The 14,078-nt window shown below is 34.1% G+C and overlaps 2 long non-coding RNA genes across 2 annotated transcripts; one reads left to right on the top strand and one right to left on the bottom strand.

Moving 5' to 3' along the window:
• On the bottom strand, positions 492-1,079 carry LOC108660859. The gene is made up of 2 exons (XR_001926555.1): positions 1,043-1,079; positions 492-677 (listed from the first exon to the last, which is right to left on the bottom strand). It is a non-coding gene; the product is annotated as an uncharacterized LOC108660859 (long non-coding RNA).
• LOC108660906 lies at positions 9,892-11,081 on the top strand. Its single transcript, XR_001926609.1, has 3 exons — positions 9,892-9,929; positions 10,611-10,686; positions 11,054-11,081. It is a non-coding gene; the product is annotated as an uncharacterized LOC108660906 (long non-coding RNA).

The raw sequence follows: 14,078 nt of genomic DNA, 5'->3' as shown, positions 1-14,078 counted from the left end.
TCATACATACTATAATACAGTAAGCCAGAGTATTTAATTTAATTTACAATAACTAGTGGGCCCCGGAATAACCAAAAGTAAGGAAGACTGTGAACCTACAATTTGGAGGATGCAAATCCAATGGTAGCCTCGATGAAATCAGCTATCTACAGCCTATTTTGAGCTTGAAATGGCTAGAAAGAAGAGTGGTGAGATTATATAATCCCAATGAGTAAACAAATACTATCTAAAATATCTAAAGCTAAGTAAATGGAGACAGATAAAATAGTTTAACATATTGTAATTCATCACCTTTCAACTTGTTTCAACCAAATAAAATCAATTCATATAAATCGAGTAATCAACATGGCTTATGAATTTCTTAAAACTTTGGCTCATGCCAAAATCATTCTTATACTCAGTTATCAGGGATACCTTGGCTGAGGGCTATCCCTACCGAGACCGCCAAGGCTGTTAAAAAAATTTATGTATGCATAAATCATGTTTTCATTTTGAAAATATAGTCGTTCCTTGGCGTTGGCTGAGTTCACCCTCACGTGGTGGTTTGGCATGAAGTGAACTCTACAGTTTTAACCTCAAGAGTTATCCATCTGCGCCTTTCATACTGAGGTATGAATATAATAGGGTTACCGTGCCCCTCTAATAGGCTGGTCCGCGGAACTCGTCCACTGCAGCGACTAATTTATAACCCACCAGACAATAAAATTTGCAATAGCATGACAAGGCAATTATTTTATTTTACAGCCTCTAAAGGCAAATTAACAGTTCATACATTTTCAACACACATACTAATTCAACCATTCATACAAATATTATCATAAGCCATTCAATTCAAACCATGATTTATAACACAACAATTAGTCTCCAATTACTCCATTTTCAAAACCATCATTCAATTTCAAGACAATTTTATAAAATCATTTTCATTTAATCCCATTTTGCTTATAAAAATAAAGATTTATCATTTAAACTCATTTTCCATAAAATCACAAAATCAGATAAAACCACTTTAGATAATTAAGATGATAGTAAGGTTACTCACTATTTCGGGAGTCGAATTCCAAGTACTCCGATTCTTGATCCTTGGGTACTATCTCTTTACTTTTGTCAGAATGCTCACCACCTAGACATACATGACACATAATTCAATATATTGTGTCATACCATTATAAATCTATTTCAGGCTCTTTACTAATGCATGAATTGGGATGTAAATTGTTCGAATTATTCTCTAAACACGGTGTTCTACACAAATTCAATTCTGTACCTAAATTAAACGGTATTGGCCTAATTCGATCTATCACTCGATTAATTGGCCAATACGTCTAATTCAACTCTAAATAATTTCATTTTTCTCCCAATACTCCAAATCATCAAACACAAATTAAATAACTTGAAATATGGCAAAATCATCTTCACATTTTCTCTTAGGAATTTCAGCCATGGTGAGTGCATCAACACTATGATTTTTTCTACTTGATTTTCTCACCATAATTCATCATTTCCTAACCAATTTACTTGAAATAAAATCAAAATCATCATCAATATTCCACATGGAGAATTCGGCTAATGATGGGTGATGGGAGAACATGAATTTTTCTTGCTTGATTTTCATGCTACACATCACTAACTAACTAAAAACACTAAAATATCTCAAAATCTAACCAAATCAAGCATCAAAATCTCTCTCTAAGTGTTCAGCCAGCAAGATACCCATCATGAAATCATGTGATTCAACCATCGAAAATGCAAAATAATGCATAGGAAAGGTAGATCACAAGCTAGAATTGAAAAATCTTACCTTTTGTCACTTGTTTCCTTGAATTTTCACACTTTTCCCTTGAATTTTTCCACCTAGGGTTTTTGTTCTTCTTTTCTTCCTTTGTTCTTGCTATGGCCGGCCATATGAAGAGAAATGGGCTGATTTTGTGCTGATTTTTAAGCTAAATAACAAATGGATGAAAATTTGACACATGTCACCATTCCATTGGTCCATGTGTCATACTTACCCATTAAGCAATCTCTCTCGACCATATAAATTTCTTCAATTATCCATGATAATATTGGGTAAAATCCATGTGCTGACAAATGTTGGGTGGTGTAAAATTACAATTTTGCCCCTAGGTGGCAAAATGACTATTTTACCCCTATGCTCGAAAAAATACCGAAATTAAAATTTTTCAATTCTCAAATTCAAATTATGTTCTAAATAGTCAATCTAGATCAAAAATTTCTTTCAACATTCCAATTTTATTCTCGGGTGGCAAAATGACCATTTTGCCCCTAGATCATGAAAATTCCAATTTGACTCCAAATCGGTCATCGAACTCCGAATCACCATTTTAAGTCATTCTGGGGTTTTAAAATTCTCAATTTCATCTTAAAATCTCTATTTGGTCTAGTTCAAGGCTTAATTCAACTCAACTGTACCATTTGGTACATTGTCGTTCTTTAACGATTTTTGAGGTACCCAAGTAAGCAAACATGTATTCTTATGTAAGAATGGCATAATAAACATATTGTAGAGCTGGGCTTGACAGATAAAAATTAATTATAGTTAAATGTTATCATTAAAAAGCCTTTATATAAAGCTATAAGAATTGACGTAAAAACTTATATAGGTGGAACAAGCAAACTTAAAATCTTAACGCAAATGTGTGAGAGTTAACATAAGATGTCAATTAATAAAAAAAATCTAATTTTAATAAAAAACATTTAAATTTATGTTCTTAGGCTAAAAATATTTAATGATATACAAATTTTAATTTTTAAAACAAAGAACAATAAGGATAAAATAATTATAGTTAAAAGATTGCATTGAAATGTCTTGACGTAAAACTGTAAGAATTGAAATAAAAACTCATAAGGATGGAACAAGCAAATTTAATATCCTAATATTAATGTGTGAAAGTTAACGCAACAAGTCAACTAAGTAAAAAAAATCTATTTTTATTAAAAAATAAACATTTAAATTTATATTCTCAAGCTAAAAGTATTTAACGATATAAAAGTTTTAATTTTAAAATAAAGAATAATAAGAATAAAAATAATTATAGTTAAAAATTACCATTGAAAAGCCTTCACATAAAGTTGTAAGAATTGACCTAAAAACTTATAAAGGTGAAACAAGCAAATTTAAAATCCTAATGTAAATGATTAAAAGTTAATGTAACAAGTCAATTAAGTAAAAAAAACTCTAATTTTAATGCAAAACAAATATTCAAATTTATAATCTTAGGCTAAATGTATTTATTTTAGAATTACACAATTTATTGCTTAATGCCATAGTATTGCTTAGTGCCATAGTAAGAAAACTATGGACTTTTATGTTTACAATAATAGAAAATATATAAAATAAATAAAAATTCTAATCTTATTCTTGGTAGACTTAAGGATATCCATGAAGATAAAACATTTTTGAATATTTAGTCAAAAAAGCATTAAGTCTTTAATGCTCAATGACCAATATTCAAACAGTAGTCCACACATGAACAAACAACGATTCAGACATAGGTAAAAGAAAACAAAAATTGGGCTACATAGTTTCCTTATACATCCACACTACTTGTCCACAAAAAGACACATAGGCCACATGTTTGCTACAATACTAATGTTTGTCTGAAAAACAATCATGTAATTTGCTCATGTTTGAGCCCTTTCCCCATGTCCACTCCTAATGTCCTACTTTTAACACCATTTCAGCTCCCAACAGCCCAAATATTAGCTGTCTTTGCTACATAACAACCATTTCCTAGAATTTGAAGAATTCGGGACTTTATCGTAACCAAGAGTTCTATTTTAATTGCAACAAGATATCTTTAATGCAGATAGAAATCCTCTTGCTTACAATAATACCTTATTCTTCAATTTGAATCAAGTTAGACCTTCTCATAATCCTTGTTTTTCAAAATGTGTCAACCACACCATTTGCCTTCCTCAATACATGAGTAATTTTCTAGCATTTAATTTTTTCCTGTAATTGTTCCATCTAAATAATAAGCTGCCTATAACTTTATGGTGCCTCCCCATGATTATTGGACCACAACAATACATTAACTGAGTCACTTTCAATCTACAAATTCAATGGACAATCATGCATAAACTCCACAACTATAGTGAAGGCCTCTTATATAACCAGTAATTATGCTGAATTAGAACCACCATCCCTACTGCCTTTCAAAATTTAGCCTTGATCACTCCTAAATTATTTTAAAGCACGCCTTGAATACTAACTTTACCAAAGGTACTCGAATGGTCTCCATCTACATTAAATTTCCACCATCCCAAAAAAGGAACACCCCAAGTGGCATTCAATCATTTTCCTACATGTAAACTGTCTCTAAAAGATTCTCAAGAAATCGAATCAAATCCTCAATCATAATTTTTATATGTGGCCACTTAGCTTTAGCCAATATAGCCAACCTTAGTTTAATGAGATCAAATAAATTACTTATATCCCATGATTTTCCATTAAATATCATATCTTTTTGAAACTTCAAAATAAACCAAGTAATGGCATAAAAATCTAATAGCCACACATTACCTTTATCACCTTCTGTGTTAAAAAGATAAGCTTAAAGCAAAACTATTAAGAAGAGGGTGAATTGGTGGTTAAGTAAAAAATCCCTCTATTTCAAAAATGAGTTTAAATATGGAAAAATGAAGCAACAAATTATGGCATAAACTTAATGAATAAAGAGTAGAAAAGTAAAAAAGACTCAACAGGATTTTTATAGAGTTTCGACCTTTCAATGCCTATATCGCCTCCTTTGATAGCACAAAGGAGTTTGAATCCACTATCAGCTAGCCTTTTCAATAGGGTCAGGCGTAACCTTGACAACATGCCTTTTGCAAGATCCAGCATAACCTCTACCAAGAACTGAGTTAAAGCACAACCATTAAACTGTTAGTGTAAGCCTTGCAAACCAATCAATTTTATGCTTGTAAAACACTATATTAATTAGACATATTTCATGTTAAATACATTGTGGACATTTCATTTAATGTATGAGGTATTTCTTTATCCATGATTTTATTTATGAAGAGCTATGAGAGACTTATGTAGATAAAGTCCTTGGAACAAAATGGCCTTGCAAAGAAATTATAAAGGTTATAATTATGAGATTCTTATGCATCAAAGCCTTGTTCCTAAATATGTTCTTGGTCATTGTATTGTCAAGAATAAGGGCATTGATAATGCTCAAAGGCTAGTACATGCTAAACTTCCTTACTTTAGAAGTAAGCAATTGATCTCATAAGTTGAAGTATGTGAGATACTTTGGGATAGTATGTGGGTGCTTGTTAAGGAACAAGTTCACTGAACATGACTCGTTTTGAGAGCTCCATTTGGTATTTCACTCAAGTGTCTATGGAAATACTCTCATGTGTCAGTAGTGTAAGTAATCCTTACACTTGTGATACCAAGTCATCTTGTATGTGAACTGTTATGCTTTGATTTCACCTCTACGTGTCTGGAGATGACCAAATGCTTAAACAGGGTGCTTTTGGGTGTGGCATGAAGCATGCGAAGATGAATGAGTAGTCTAGAGAGGATTCATCACCCCAAGTGATTTGAAGGGGACATATCTCATTTGCTCCTAGCTTATATTGATTAAAAGTCCTTGGCCAAGGCAATCTTGATAGGTCAATATAGAAGGTGCGGGACTAATGTGGATAAGTTAGAAAGTAGATACCTATCACGATCCAATTTTCGGGCCATGACCGGCACATGGGCCCAATGGACATAGCCCACTAAGCCCAAGCAAGCCTATATATGTGACTCCATTCATCGATTTCATCATTTGTTCTTGCCATTGTATTTCGTAATTCTTGCTAATGAGTATTTCAAAACTTTTCTATCGATACCATATATTCACATTTATATGATTCAGAATAATGTCATCCGTGCCATTACATAGTGGCAACATTAAACAATATAAACATCTATTACTTAAGACATATACACTTCTTAACAATTTACATCAGGGCACGTGTGTTCAACAAAAAGGACTCTAGACTTCTAGCGGAGCAACTATAGCGAAGGTGCAGCTACGGAATGCCATTGATACCTACCAAAAGAAGGATACAAGTCTACGAGAACACCTCGACCTAGTTACCGGTTACCTCTTGATATGAAAACATGAAGTTGAAAATGGTGAGTATAAACCCAGTGAGTGAACAAGAAGGGAACAAGCAAACAATAAGGAGTGTTTACAAAATCATGATGCATTCATTTTTCAAAACAATGCAATTTGTTTTAGTTCTTATTAAAATCCCTCATGTAAACCCCACATGAGTAAATCACTTTATGAAAAGGGTGCTCAACAAAGGATTTGGATAGTGAAAACTTTAATAGCATTCATACGAATAAGGTCAAATAAACGAAAGGTCCTCGCTACAGCTAGAATGAATTTTCACTACAGCAAAGTTAAGATTGAAGTTATTAGCCGAACGAGGGTTTCTCACCACACCTCCTCATTTCAAACTTAACTAATTAATTTCTTAATGTTAGAAGTCTATGCTTAACTATGGTACCAAAGAAGTGGAAAATAGGATAGGAACTGAACAAAATAAGGAACAAAACAGAAAGTTTTTCGCTGCAGCGAGAATGAATCTCACTGTAGCGAAATTTATGCCAAAAAACAGAAAGTTTCTCGCTGCAATGAGATTCCGACCATATTATCCCTCCAAACCCGAGAGTTTCTCGCTGCAGCGAAAATCATTCTCGCTGCAGTGAGAAACAGAGCACCAAAGAAATATTTTCGTTCTTTCAAGAAAAAGGCCATTTTGCTGAAATGATAAAACCAACATGAAACACATAAAGATTTCCAAAGTCCAACATGCCAAATTCATGTGCATTTCAACCATAAACCATATTCATGAGTTTTCATTCTCTAAACATATATACATATACATACATGGATAAATACTAATACAACTATCATCTCATCCAGCTCATATGCATCTCCCCACATCGTGCACATAGCCGGAGTCATCGTGTGCATCCCCCCACATTGTGCACAATTAGTGCCATCGTGTACATCCCCCCACATCGTGCACATGGGCACTTTCATCATCCAACACCTTCAACACCGTCATCACCGGCATGTGCATCCCCCCACATCGTGCACACGCACGGTTATCATTATCACACAATGTTAGCCATCAATGCACAACATATATGTATATCAACATAACGACATAGACCAAGAATCCATAATAGCCACATGTCATATATAAAGACAATAATCAAAAGCTTGTTCCCAAGGTACCCATTTTTAAGAAAAGTTGAATAAACTCATTCAAAAGCATTGTGCAAATACATTCACATTCCCAAAATAGTTTTGAAATGCAAGTTCACTCACCGGTATTTTGTTGAGCCTTTAGCCGACTCTAACTCCCCTAATGGTCCAATTGAGGCTGTGGGACTTCGTTGAGACCTATCATGCACAACAACATCACCATTACCCCAACTTGGCATTAATACTGTTCCAAAACTATTTTCTAAATTGGGTTTTACTAGTCATTCTTAACTAGTTCCCAACTACCATTAAATAGCTATTGTTTGCAATACTCTAATCACACTTAAATGAATAACAATCCCAACAAATAAACTCTCACAAATCTAATTACTAGATATTCTCAACACTTTAAACTCAACTCCAATTTACTACTTACCTTGATAGCTTTGTAACTTTGAAATTCTTTCCAAAAATTTTCCAAGCTATTATGGGAGTTCTCTCTTTCTCTCTCTAAACACCTAGCTAGTGAGAAAAAGTATGAAAGTGGGATTTTTCAAGGGTTTTAAAGAGAGAGAGTGGAAGAGCACAAGGATTTATGAAAGAGTGCACCAAAAGCATGAAAAGTAGAGTTATTTTGAGGGAGGTTATGGATGTTCATATCAAGCTTCCATGGAGGTTAGAAGAAGCTGCTGGAAATTGGGAGAAGAAGCTACTGGAAGAAAGAGATATTTATAGCCCAAGCTTATCTTGTGAGACCTCGACCTTTATAGGCTCGTAACTAGGCATAGACTCAATAACACAAGCTAGGGGTAATTTCGTCATTTCCTTAGTAAGCCCCTAAAAGTAAGTTTTAAACAATATTAAGGCCCAAGTAGGCTTAAGGCATAAATGAATAATGAAAATATGGGTAAAATGATGAAGGAAATAAAAATGGTGATGATTTCCACGGTAGGGGCAAAATGGTCATTTTTCACCTCGGGTCAAAATTTTTAAGTTTTCAAAAACTTGAGCATTTCTAGACCATTATGGACTTTATTTCAGTGTCAAAGGAGTAAAAAGATTGCATAAAGGATTGGAGGAAAACAAGCTTATTTATGGAGAGGCATTTTGGTAATGTAAGTGGAGTGGATACGCATGGGCTATAAATATCTCTTTCTTTTAGCAGCTTCTTCTTCTTCTTCCTTTTTCTCTTTCACTTTACTTCCAACCTCCATGGAAGCTTGAGATGAACCTCCATAACCTCCCTCAAAATAGCTCCACTTTTCATGCTTTTGGTGCACTCTTTCATAAATCCTTGTACACTTCCATACTCTCTCTTTAAAACCCTTAAAAAATCTTATTTCCATACTCTGTCTCACTAGTTAGGTGTTTTAGAGAGAGAAAGAGGAAGTTTTATTACTAGCTTGAAAGTTTTTGGAAAGAATTTCAAGCACAAAGCTACCAAGGTGAGTAGTACACTAGAATTGAGTTTTAATGTTGAAAATGATTAGTGTTTAGACCTGGGGGTGATTTGGTAGTTGGGGTTGTTCATTCACTTTAGAGTGATTAGGATGGTGAACATAGATGGCCACTTAAGTGGCAATTTGAAAGCTAGCTAAGTGAAAGCTTTTACAATTTGTAAGTATGTGGCTTCAATTAATGGTGATGCTAATGTGATAATAGGTTCCAACGAAGCCCCATCGCCCCATTTGAACAATTAGAGAAGTAGAGTCGACTAAAGGTTCAACAAGATACCGGTGAGTGAACTTGCATTTCAAAACTGTTTTGGGAATGTGAATGTATTTGTACAATGCCTTTGAATGAGTTTATTTAACTTTTCTTAAAAATGGGTACCTTAGGAGCAAGCTTTTGATTATTGTCTTTATATATAACATGTGGTTGTTATGGATTTTTGTTCTATGTCATTGTGTTGATATACATGTATATTGTGCATTGATGGCTGACATGGTGTCAAGCCCGACTCTACAATATGTTTATTATGCCATTCTTACATAAGAATGGATGTTTGCTTACTTGGGTACCTCAAAAATCGTTATAGGACGGTATTATACCAAACGGTACAATTAAGTTGAATTAAGCCTCAAACTAGTTCAAATAGAGATTTTAAGATGAAATTGAGAATTTTAAAACCCCAGAACGACTTTAAATGGTGATTTAGAGTTCGAGGACCAATTTGGAGTCAAATTAGAATTTTCATGATCTAGGGGCAAAATGGTCATTTTGCCACCCGAGGTTAAAATTGGAATTTTGGAAGAAGTTTTTGATCAAGATTGACTATTTAGAACATAATTTGAGTTTGAGAAGTGAAAAAATTTAATTTCGGCATATTTTTCGAGCATAGGGGTAAAATAGTCATTTTGTCATCCAAGGGCAAAATTGTAATTTTACAGCACCCAACATTTGTCCAACACATGGATTTTACCCAATATTATCATGGATAATTGAGGAAATTTAAGTGGTGGAGAGAGATTGCTTAATGGCTAAGTATGACACATGGACCAATGGAATGGTGACATGTGTCAAATTCTTATCCATTTATTATTTCCTTATAAATTAGTAGAAAATCAGCCTATTTCTCATTCATGTGGCTGGCCAAAGAAGAACAAAGAAAGAAAAGAAAGAACAAGAACCTTAGGGTGAAAATTCAAGAGAAAAATTGGTGGATTTCAAGTAATCAAGTAATCAAAGGTAAAATTTCTTGATTTTGACTTGTGATCTACCTTTCCCATGCATTATTTTGCATTTTTCATGGTTGAATCACAAGATATCATGAAGGATTCATGGCTGAACGAATTTAGAGAGAGAAGATTTGATGGTTGTTTTGGTTAGATTTTAAGATATTTTAGTGTTTTTAGTTAGTTGGTGATGTGTAGGATGAAAATCAAAAAAGAAAAATTCATTTTCTCCCATAACCCATCATTGGCCAAATTTTCCATGTAGAGTGTGGATGATGATTTTGATTTTATTTCAAGTGAATTGGTTAGGAAATGATGAATTATGGTGAGAAAATCAAGTAGGAAAAATCATAATGTTGATGCACCCACCATGGCTGAATTTTCCAAAAGAAAATGTGAAAATGATTTTGCTAGATTTTATGCTATTTGACTTGTGTTTGATGATTTGGAGTATTGGGAGAAAAATGAAATTATTTAGTGTTAAATTGGACATATTGGCCAATTAATCGAGAGATAGATCGAATTAGGCCAATACTGTATTATTTAGATACACAATTGAATTTCTGTAGAGTACCGTGTTTGGACGATAATCCGAACAATTTGCATCCCATTTCATGCATTAGTAAAGAGCCTGAAATTGATTTATAATGGTATGACACAATATATTGAATTATGTGTCGTTTATTGTGTATAGGTGGTGAGCCCTCTAACAAGGGTAAAGACATTGTGTCAGAGGATTGAGAATAGGAGTAATTCAAACTCTTGATACAGTGAGTGACCTTATCATCATCTTGATTATCTGAAGTGAATTTTAATTCATTTTTGTGAATTTTATGGAAAATGAGTTTAAATGGTAAACTTTTAGGTTTTATAAACAAAATGTGTTTAAATGAAATGATTCATAAAATTGTTTTAAAATTGAATGATGGTTTGAAAATAGAGTAATTGGAGACTGTTTTTATGTGTTGTAAATTAATGATTCCAATTGATTGGCTTATGGCAATATTGTCATGAATGGTTGATTTGATAAATGTGTTGGAAATGTATAAATTGTTGATTTGCCTTGAACGGCTATAAAATAAAATAAAATAATTGCCATGTCATGCTATTGCAAATTTTATTGTATGGTGTGTTTAGCTTGCTGCAGTGACCGGGTTTTCTGTGGACCAACCTGTTAGAGGGGCACGAAATCTCGTTATATTTTACCTCGATTGGAGAGGCGAGTAGGGTAACTCCTGAGGTATAACTTTAGAGTTTCACTTCATGCAAAACCACCACGTGAGGGTGAACTCGGCCAACGCCAAGGAACGGCTATGTTATCAAAATAAAAACATGATTTATGCGTACATAACTTTTAACAACCTTGGCGGACTTGGTTGGGATAGCCCTCGATCAAGGCATCCCTAATAACTGGGTATAAAAATGATTTTGGCACGAGCCAAAGTTTTAAGAAATTCATAAGCCATGTTGATTACTCGATTTATATGAATTGATTTTATTTGGTTGAAACAAGTTGAAAGGTGATGAATTACAGTATGTTAAATTATTTTATCTGTCTCCATTTACTCAGCTTTAGATATTTTAGATGGTATCTGTTTACTCACTAGAATTATATAATCTCACCACTCTCCTTTCCACCCATTTCAACCTCAGGATAGTCAGTTGATAGCTCATTTCGTTAAGGACTACAGTTAGACTTGCATCCTCAAAAACTGTAGGTTTACCTCTTTTGATACTTTTGGTCGTTCGTGGGCTCACGTGTCACTGTAAATTAAATTTTATACTTTGGTTATATGTATTACACTATGTATGAATTTATTTAGCTTTTACGCTATAAAAATTATTTACGTGTAACTCTATAAATATTGTTTTATAAGAAAATAGAATATTTTATTAAATATTTTTATGATATCCAAATAATCATAATGTCATTTTAAATGAAGATTTTAGATGTTTAAACTTATTTTTGATTATGAATTATGAGTTTTGTACTGGCATACAACATTTTTAACAGATTTCGAGATTTTTGAGAAAAATTTGTTTTTCTATTGTTTTGATTTGGAAAATGTTTATAATCTCTCAAAACATAATTTTAGTGACTAATACTCACAGAGGAAGCAAGAAAAAATGATGTTAAGCCTTGCGAGGTTTCGATTGATATTCTGGGCAATGAATGTCTATCGGGACGTTGCGGCGGTTGTCACGGGCTCGATGGGAGTTTTGGGTCGTGACACATGGTGTGATAATGATAACCGTGCATGTGCACGATGTGGGGGCATGCACATGCCGGTGATGACGGTGGTGAGGGTGTTGGATGATGAAAGTGCCCCTATGCACGATGTGTGGGGATGCACACGGTGGCACTAATTATGCACGATGTGGGGGGATGCACACAATGGCACTAATTGTGCATGATGTGGGGGAATACACACGATGACTCCGGCTATGTGCACGATGTGGGGGGATGCACATGAGCTGGATGAGATGATAATGGTATTGGTGTTTATCCATCTATGTATATGTATATATGTTTAGAGAATGAAAACTCATAAATATGGTTTATGGTTGAAATGCATATGAATTTGGCATGTTGAACTTTGGAAATCTTTATGTGTTTTATGTTGATTTTGTCATTTTAGCAGGATGGCCTTTTTCTTGAAATAACGAAAATATTTTTTTGGTGCTCTGTTTCTTGCTGCAGCGAGAATGATTTTCGCTGCAGCGAGAAACTCTCGGGTTTGGAGGGGTAATGCTGGCCAAAATCTCACTGCAGTGAGAAAGTTACTGAAGCTTCTCACTGCAATGAGAAACTTTCTGTTTTATGGCATAAATCTCGCTACAGCGAAAAACTTTCTATTTTGTTCCTTATTTTGTTCGGTTGCTGACTATTTTCCACTTCTTTGGTACCATAGTTGAGTATGGACTTCTAACATTAAGGAATTAATTAGTTAAGTTTGAAATAAGGAGATTTGGTGAGAAACCCTTGGCCAGTTGAGAAACCCTCGTTTGGCTAATAACTTGAATCCTAACTTAGCTGCAGTGGAAATTCATTCTCGGTTATTTAACTTGATTCGCATGAATGCTATTAAAGTTTTCACTCTCTAAATCCTTTGTTGAGCATGGACCTTTTTCATAAAGTTATTTACTCGTGCGGGGTTTACATGAGGGGTTTTAATAAGAACTAAAACAAATTGCATTGTTTTGAAAAAAATGAATGCATCATGATTTCGTTAAACATTCCTTATTGTTTGCTTGTTCCCTTCCTTGTTCACTCACTGAGTTTATACTCACCGTTTTCAACTTCATGATTTTAGATCAAGAGGCAGCCGGTAACTAGGTCGAGGTGTCCTCATAGACTTGTATCCATCTTTTGGTAGGTATCAATGGCATTCAATAACTGCACCTTCACTATAGTTCCTCCGCTAGAAGTCTATAGTCCTTTTTGTTGAACACACGTGCCCTAATATAAATTGTTAAGACGTGTATATGTCTTAAGCAATAGATGTTTATATTGTTTAATGTTGCCACTATGTAATGGCATGGATGACATTATTTTGAATCATATAAATGTGAATATATGGTATCAATAGAAAAGTTTTGACATACTTGTTAATAAGAATTACGAAATACAGTGGCAATAACAAATGATGAAATCGATGAATGGAGTCACATAGATAGGCTTGCTTGGGCTTATTGGGTTATGTCCATTGGGCCCATGCGCCGGTCATGGCCCGAAAATTGGGTCGTGACATATTCACTCCACTTAAATTACCAAAATGCCCTCATAAGTCAACTTGTTCTCCTCCAATCCTTTATGAAATCTTTTTGCTCCTTTGACACTGAGCCAAGGTCCATAATGGTCTAGAAATGCTCGGGTTCATGAAAACTTAAAAATTTTAACCCGAGGTGAAAAATGACCATTTTGCCCCTATAGTGAAAATCATCACCATTTTTATTTCCTTCGTCATTTTACCCATATTTTCATCATTCATTTATGCCTTAGGCCTACTTAGGCCTTAGTATTGTTTAAAATTGACTTTTAGGGGCTTACTAAAGAAATGACGAAATTACCCCTAGCCCGTGTTATTACGTCTATGCCTAGTTACAAGCCTATAGAGGTTGAGGTCTCACAAAACTGAGCCAGGCTTTCTATCTATCTAGG

Source organism: Theobroma cacao, chromosome 2 (genome assembly GCF_000208745.1).
Source record: "Theobroma cacao cultivar B97-61/B2 chromosome 2, Criollo_cocoa_genome_V2, whole genome shotgun sequence".
Lineage (NCBI taxonomy): Eukaryota > Viridiplantae > Streptophyta > Magnoliopsida > Malvales > Malvaceae > Theobroma > Theobroma cacao.
This window is presented reverse-complemented; position numbering and strand designations above follow the sequence as displayed.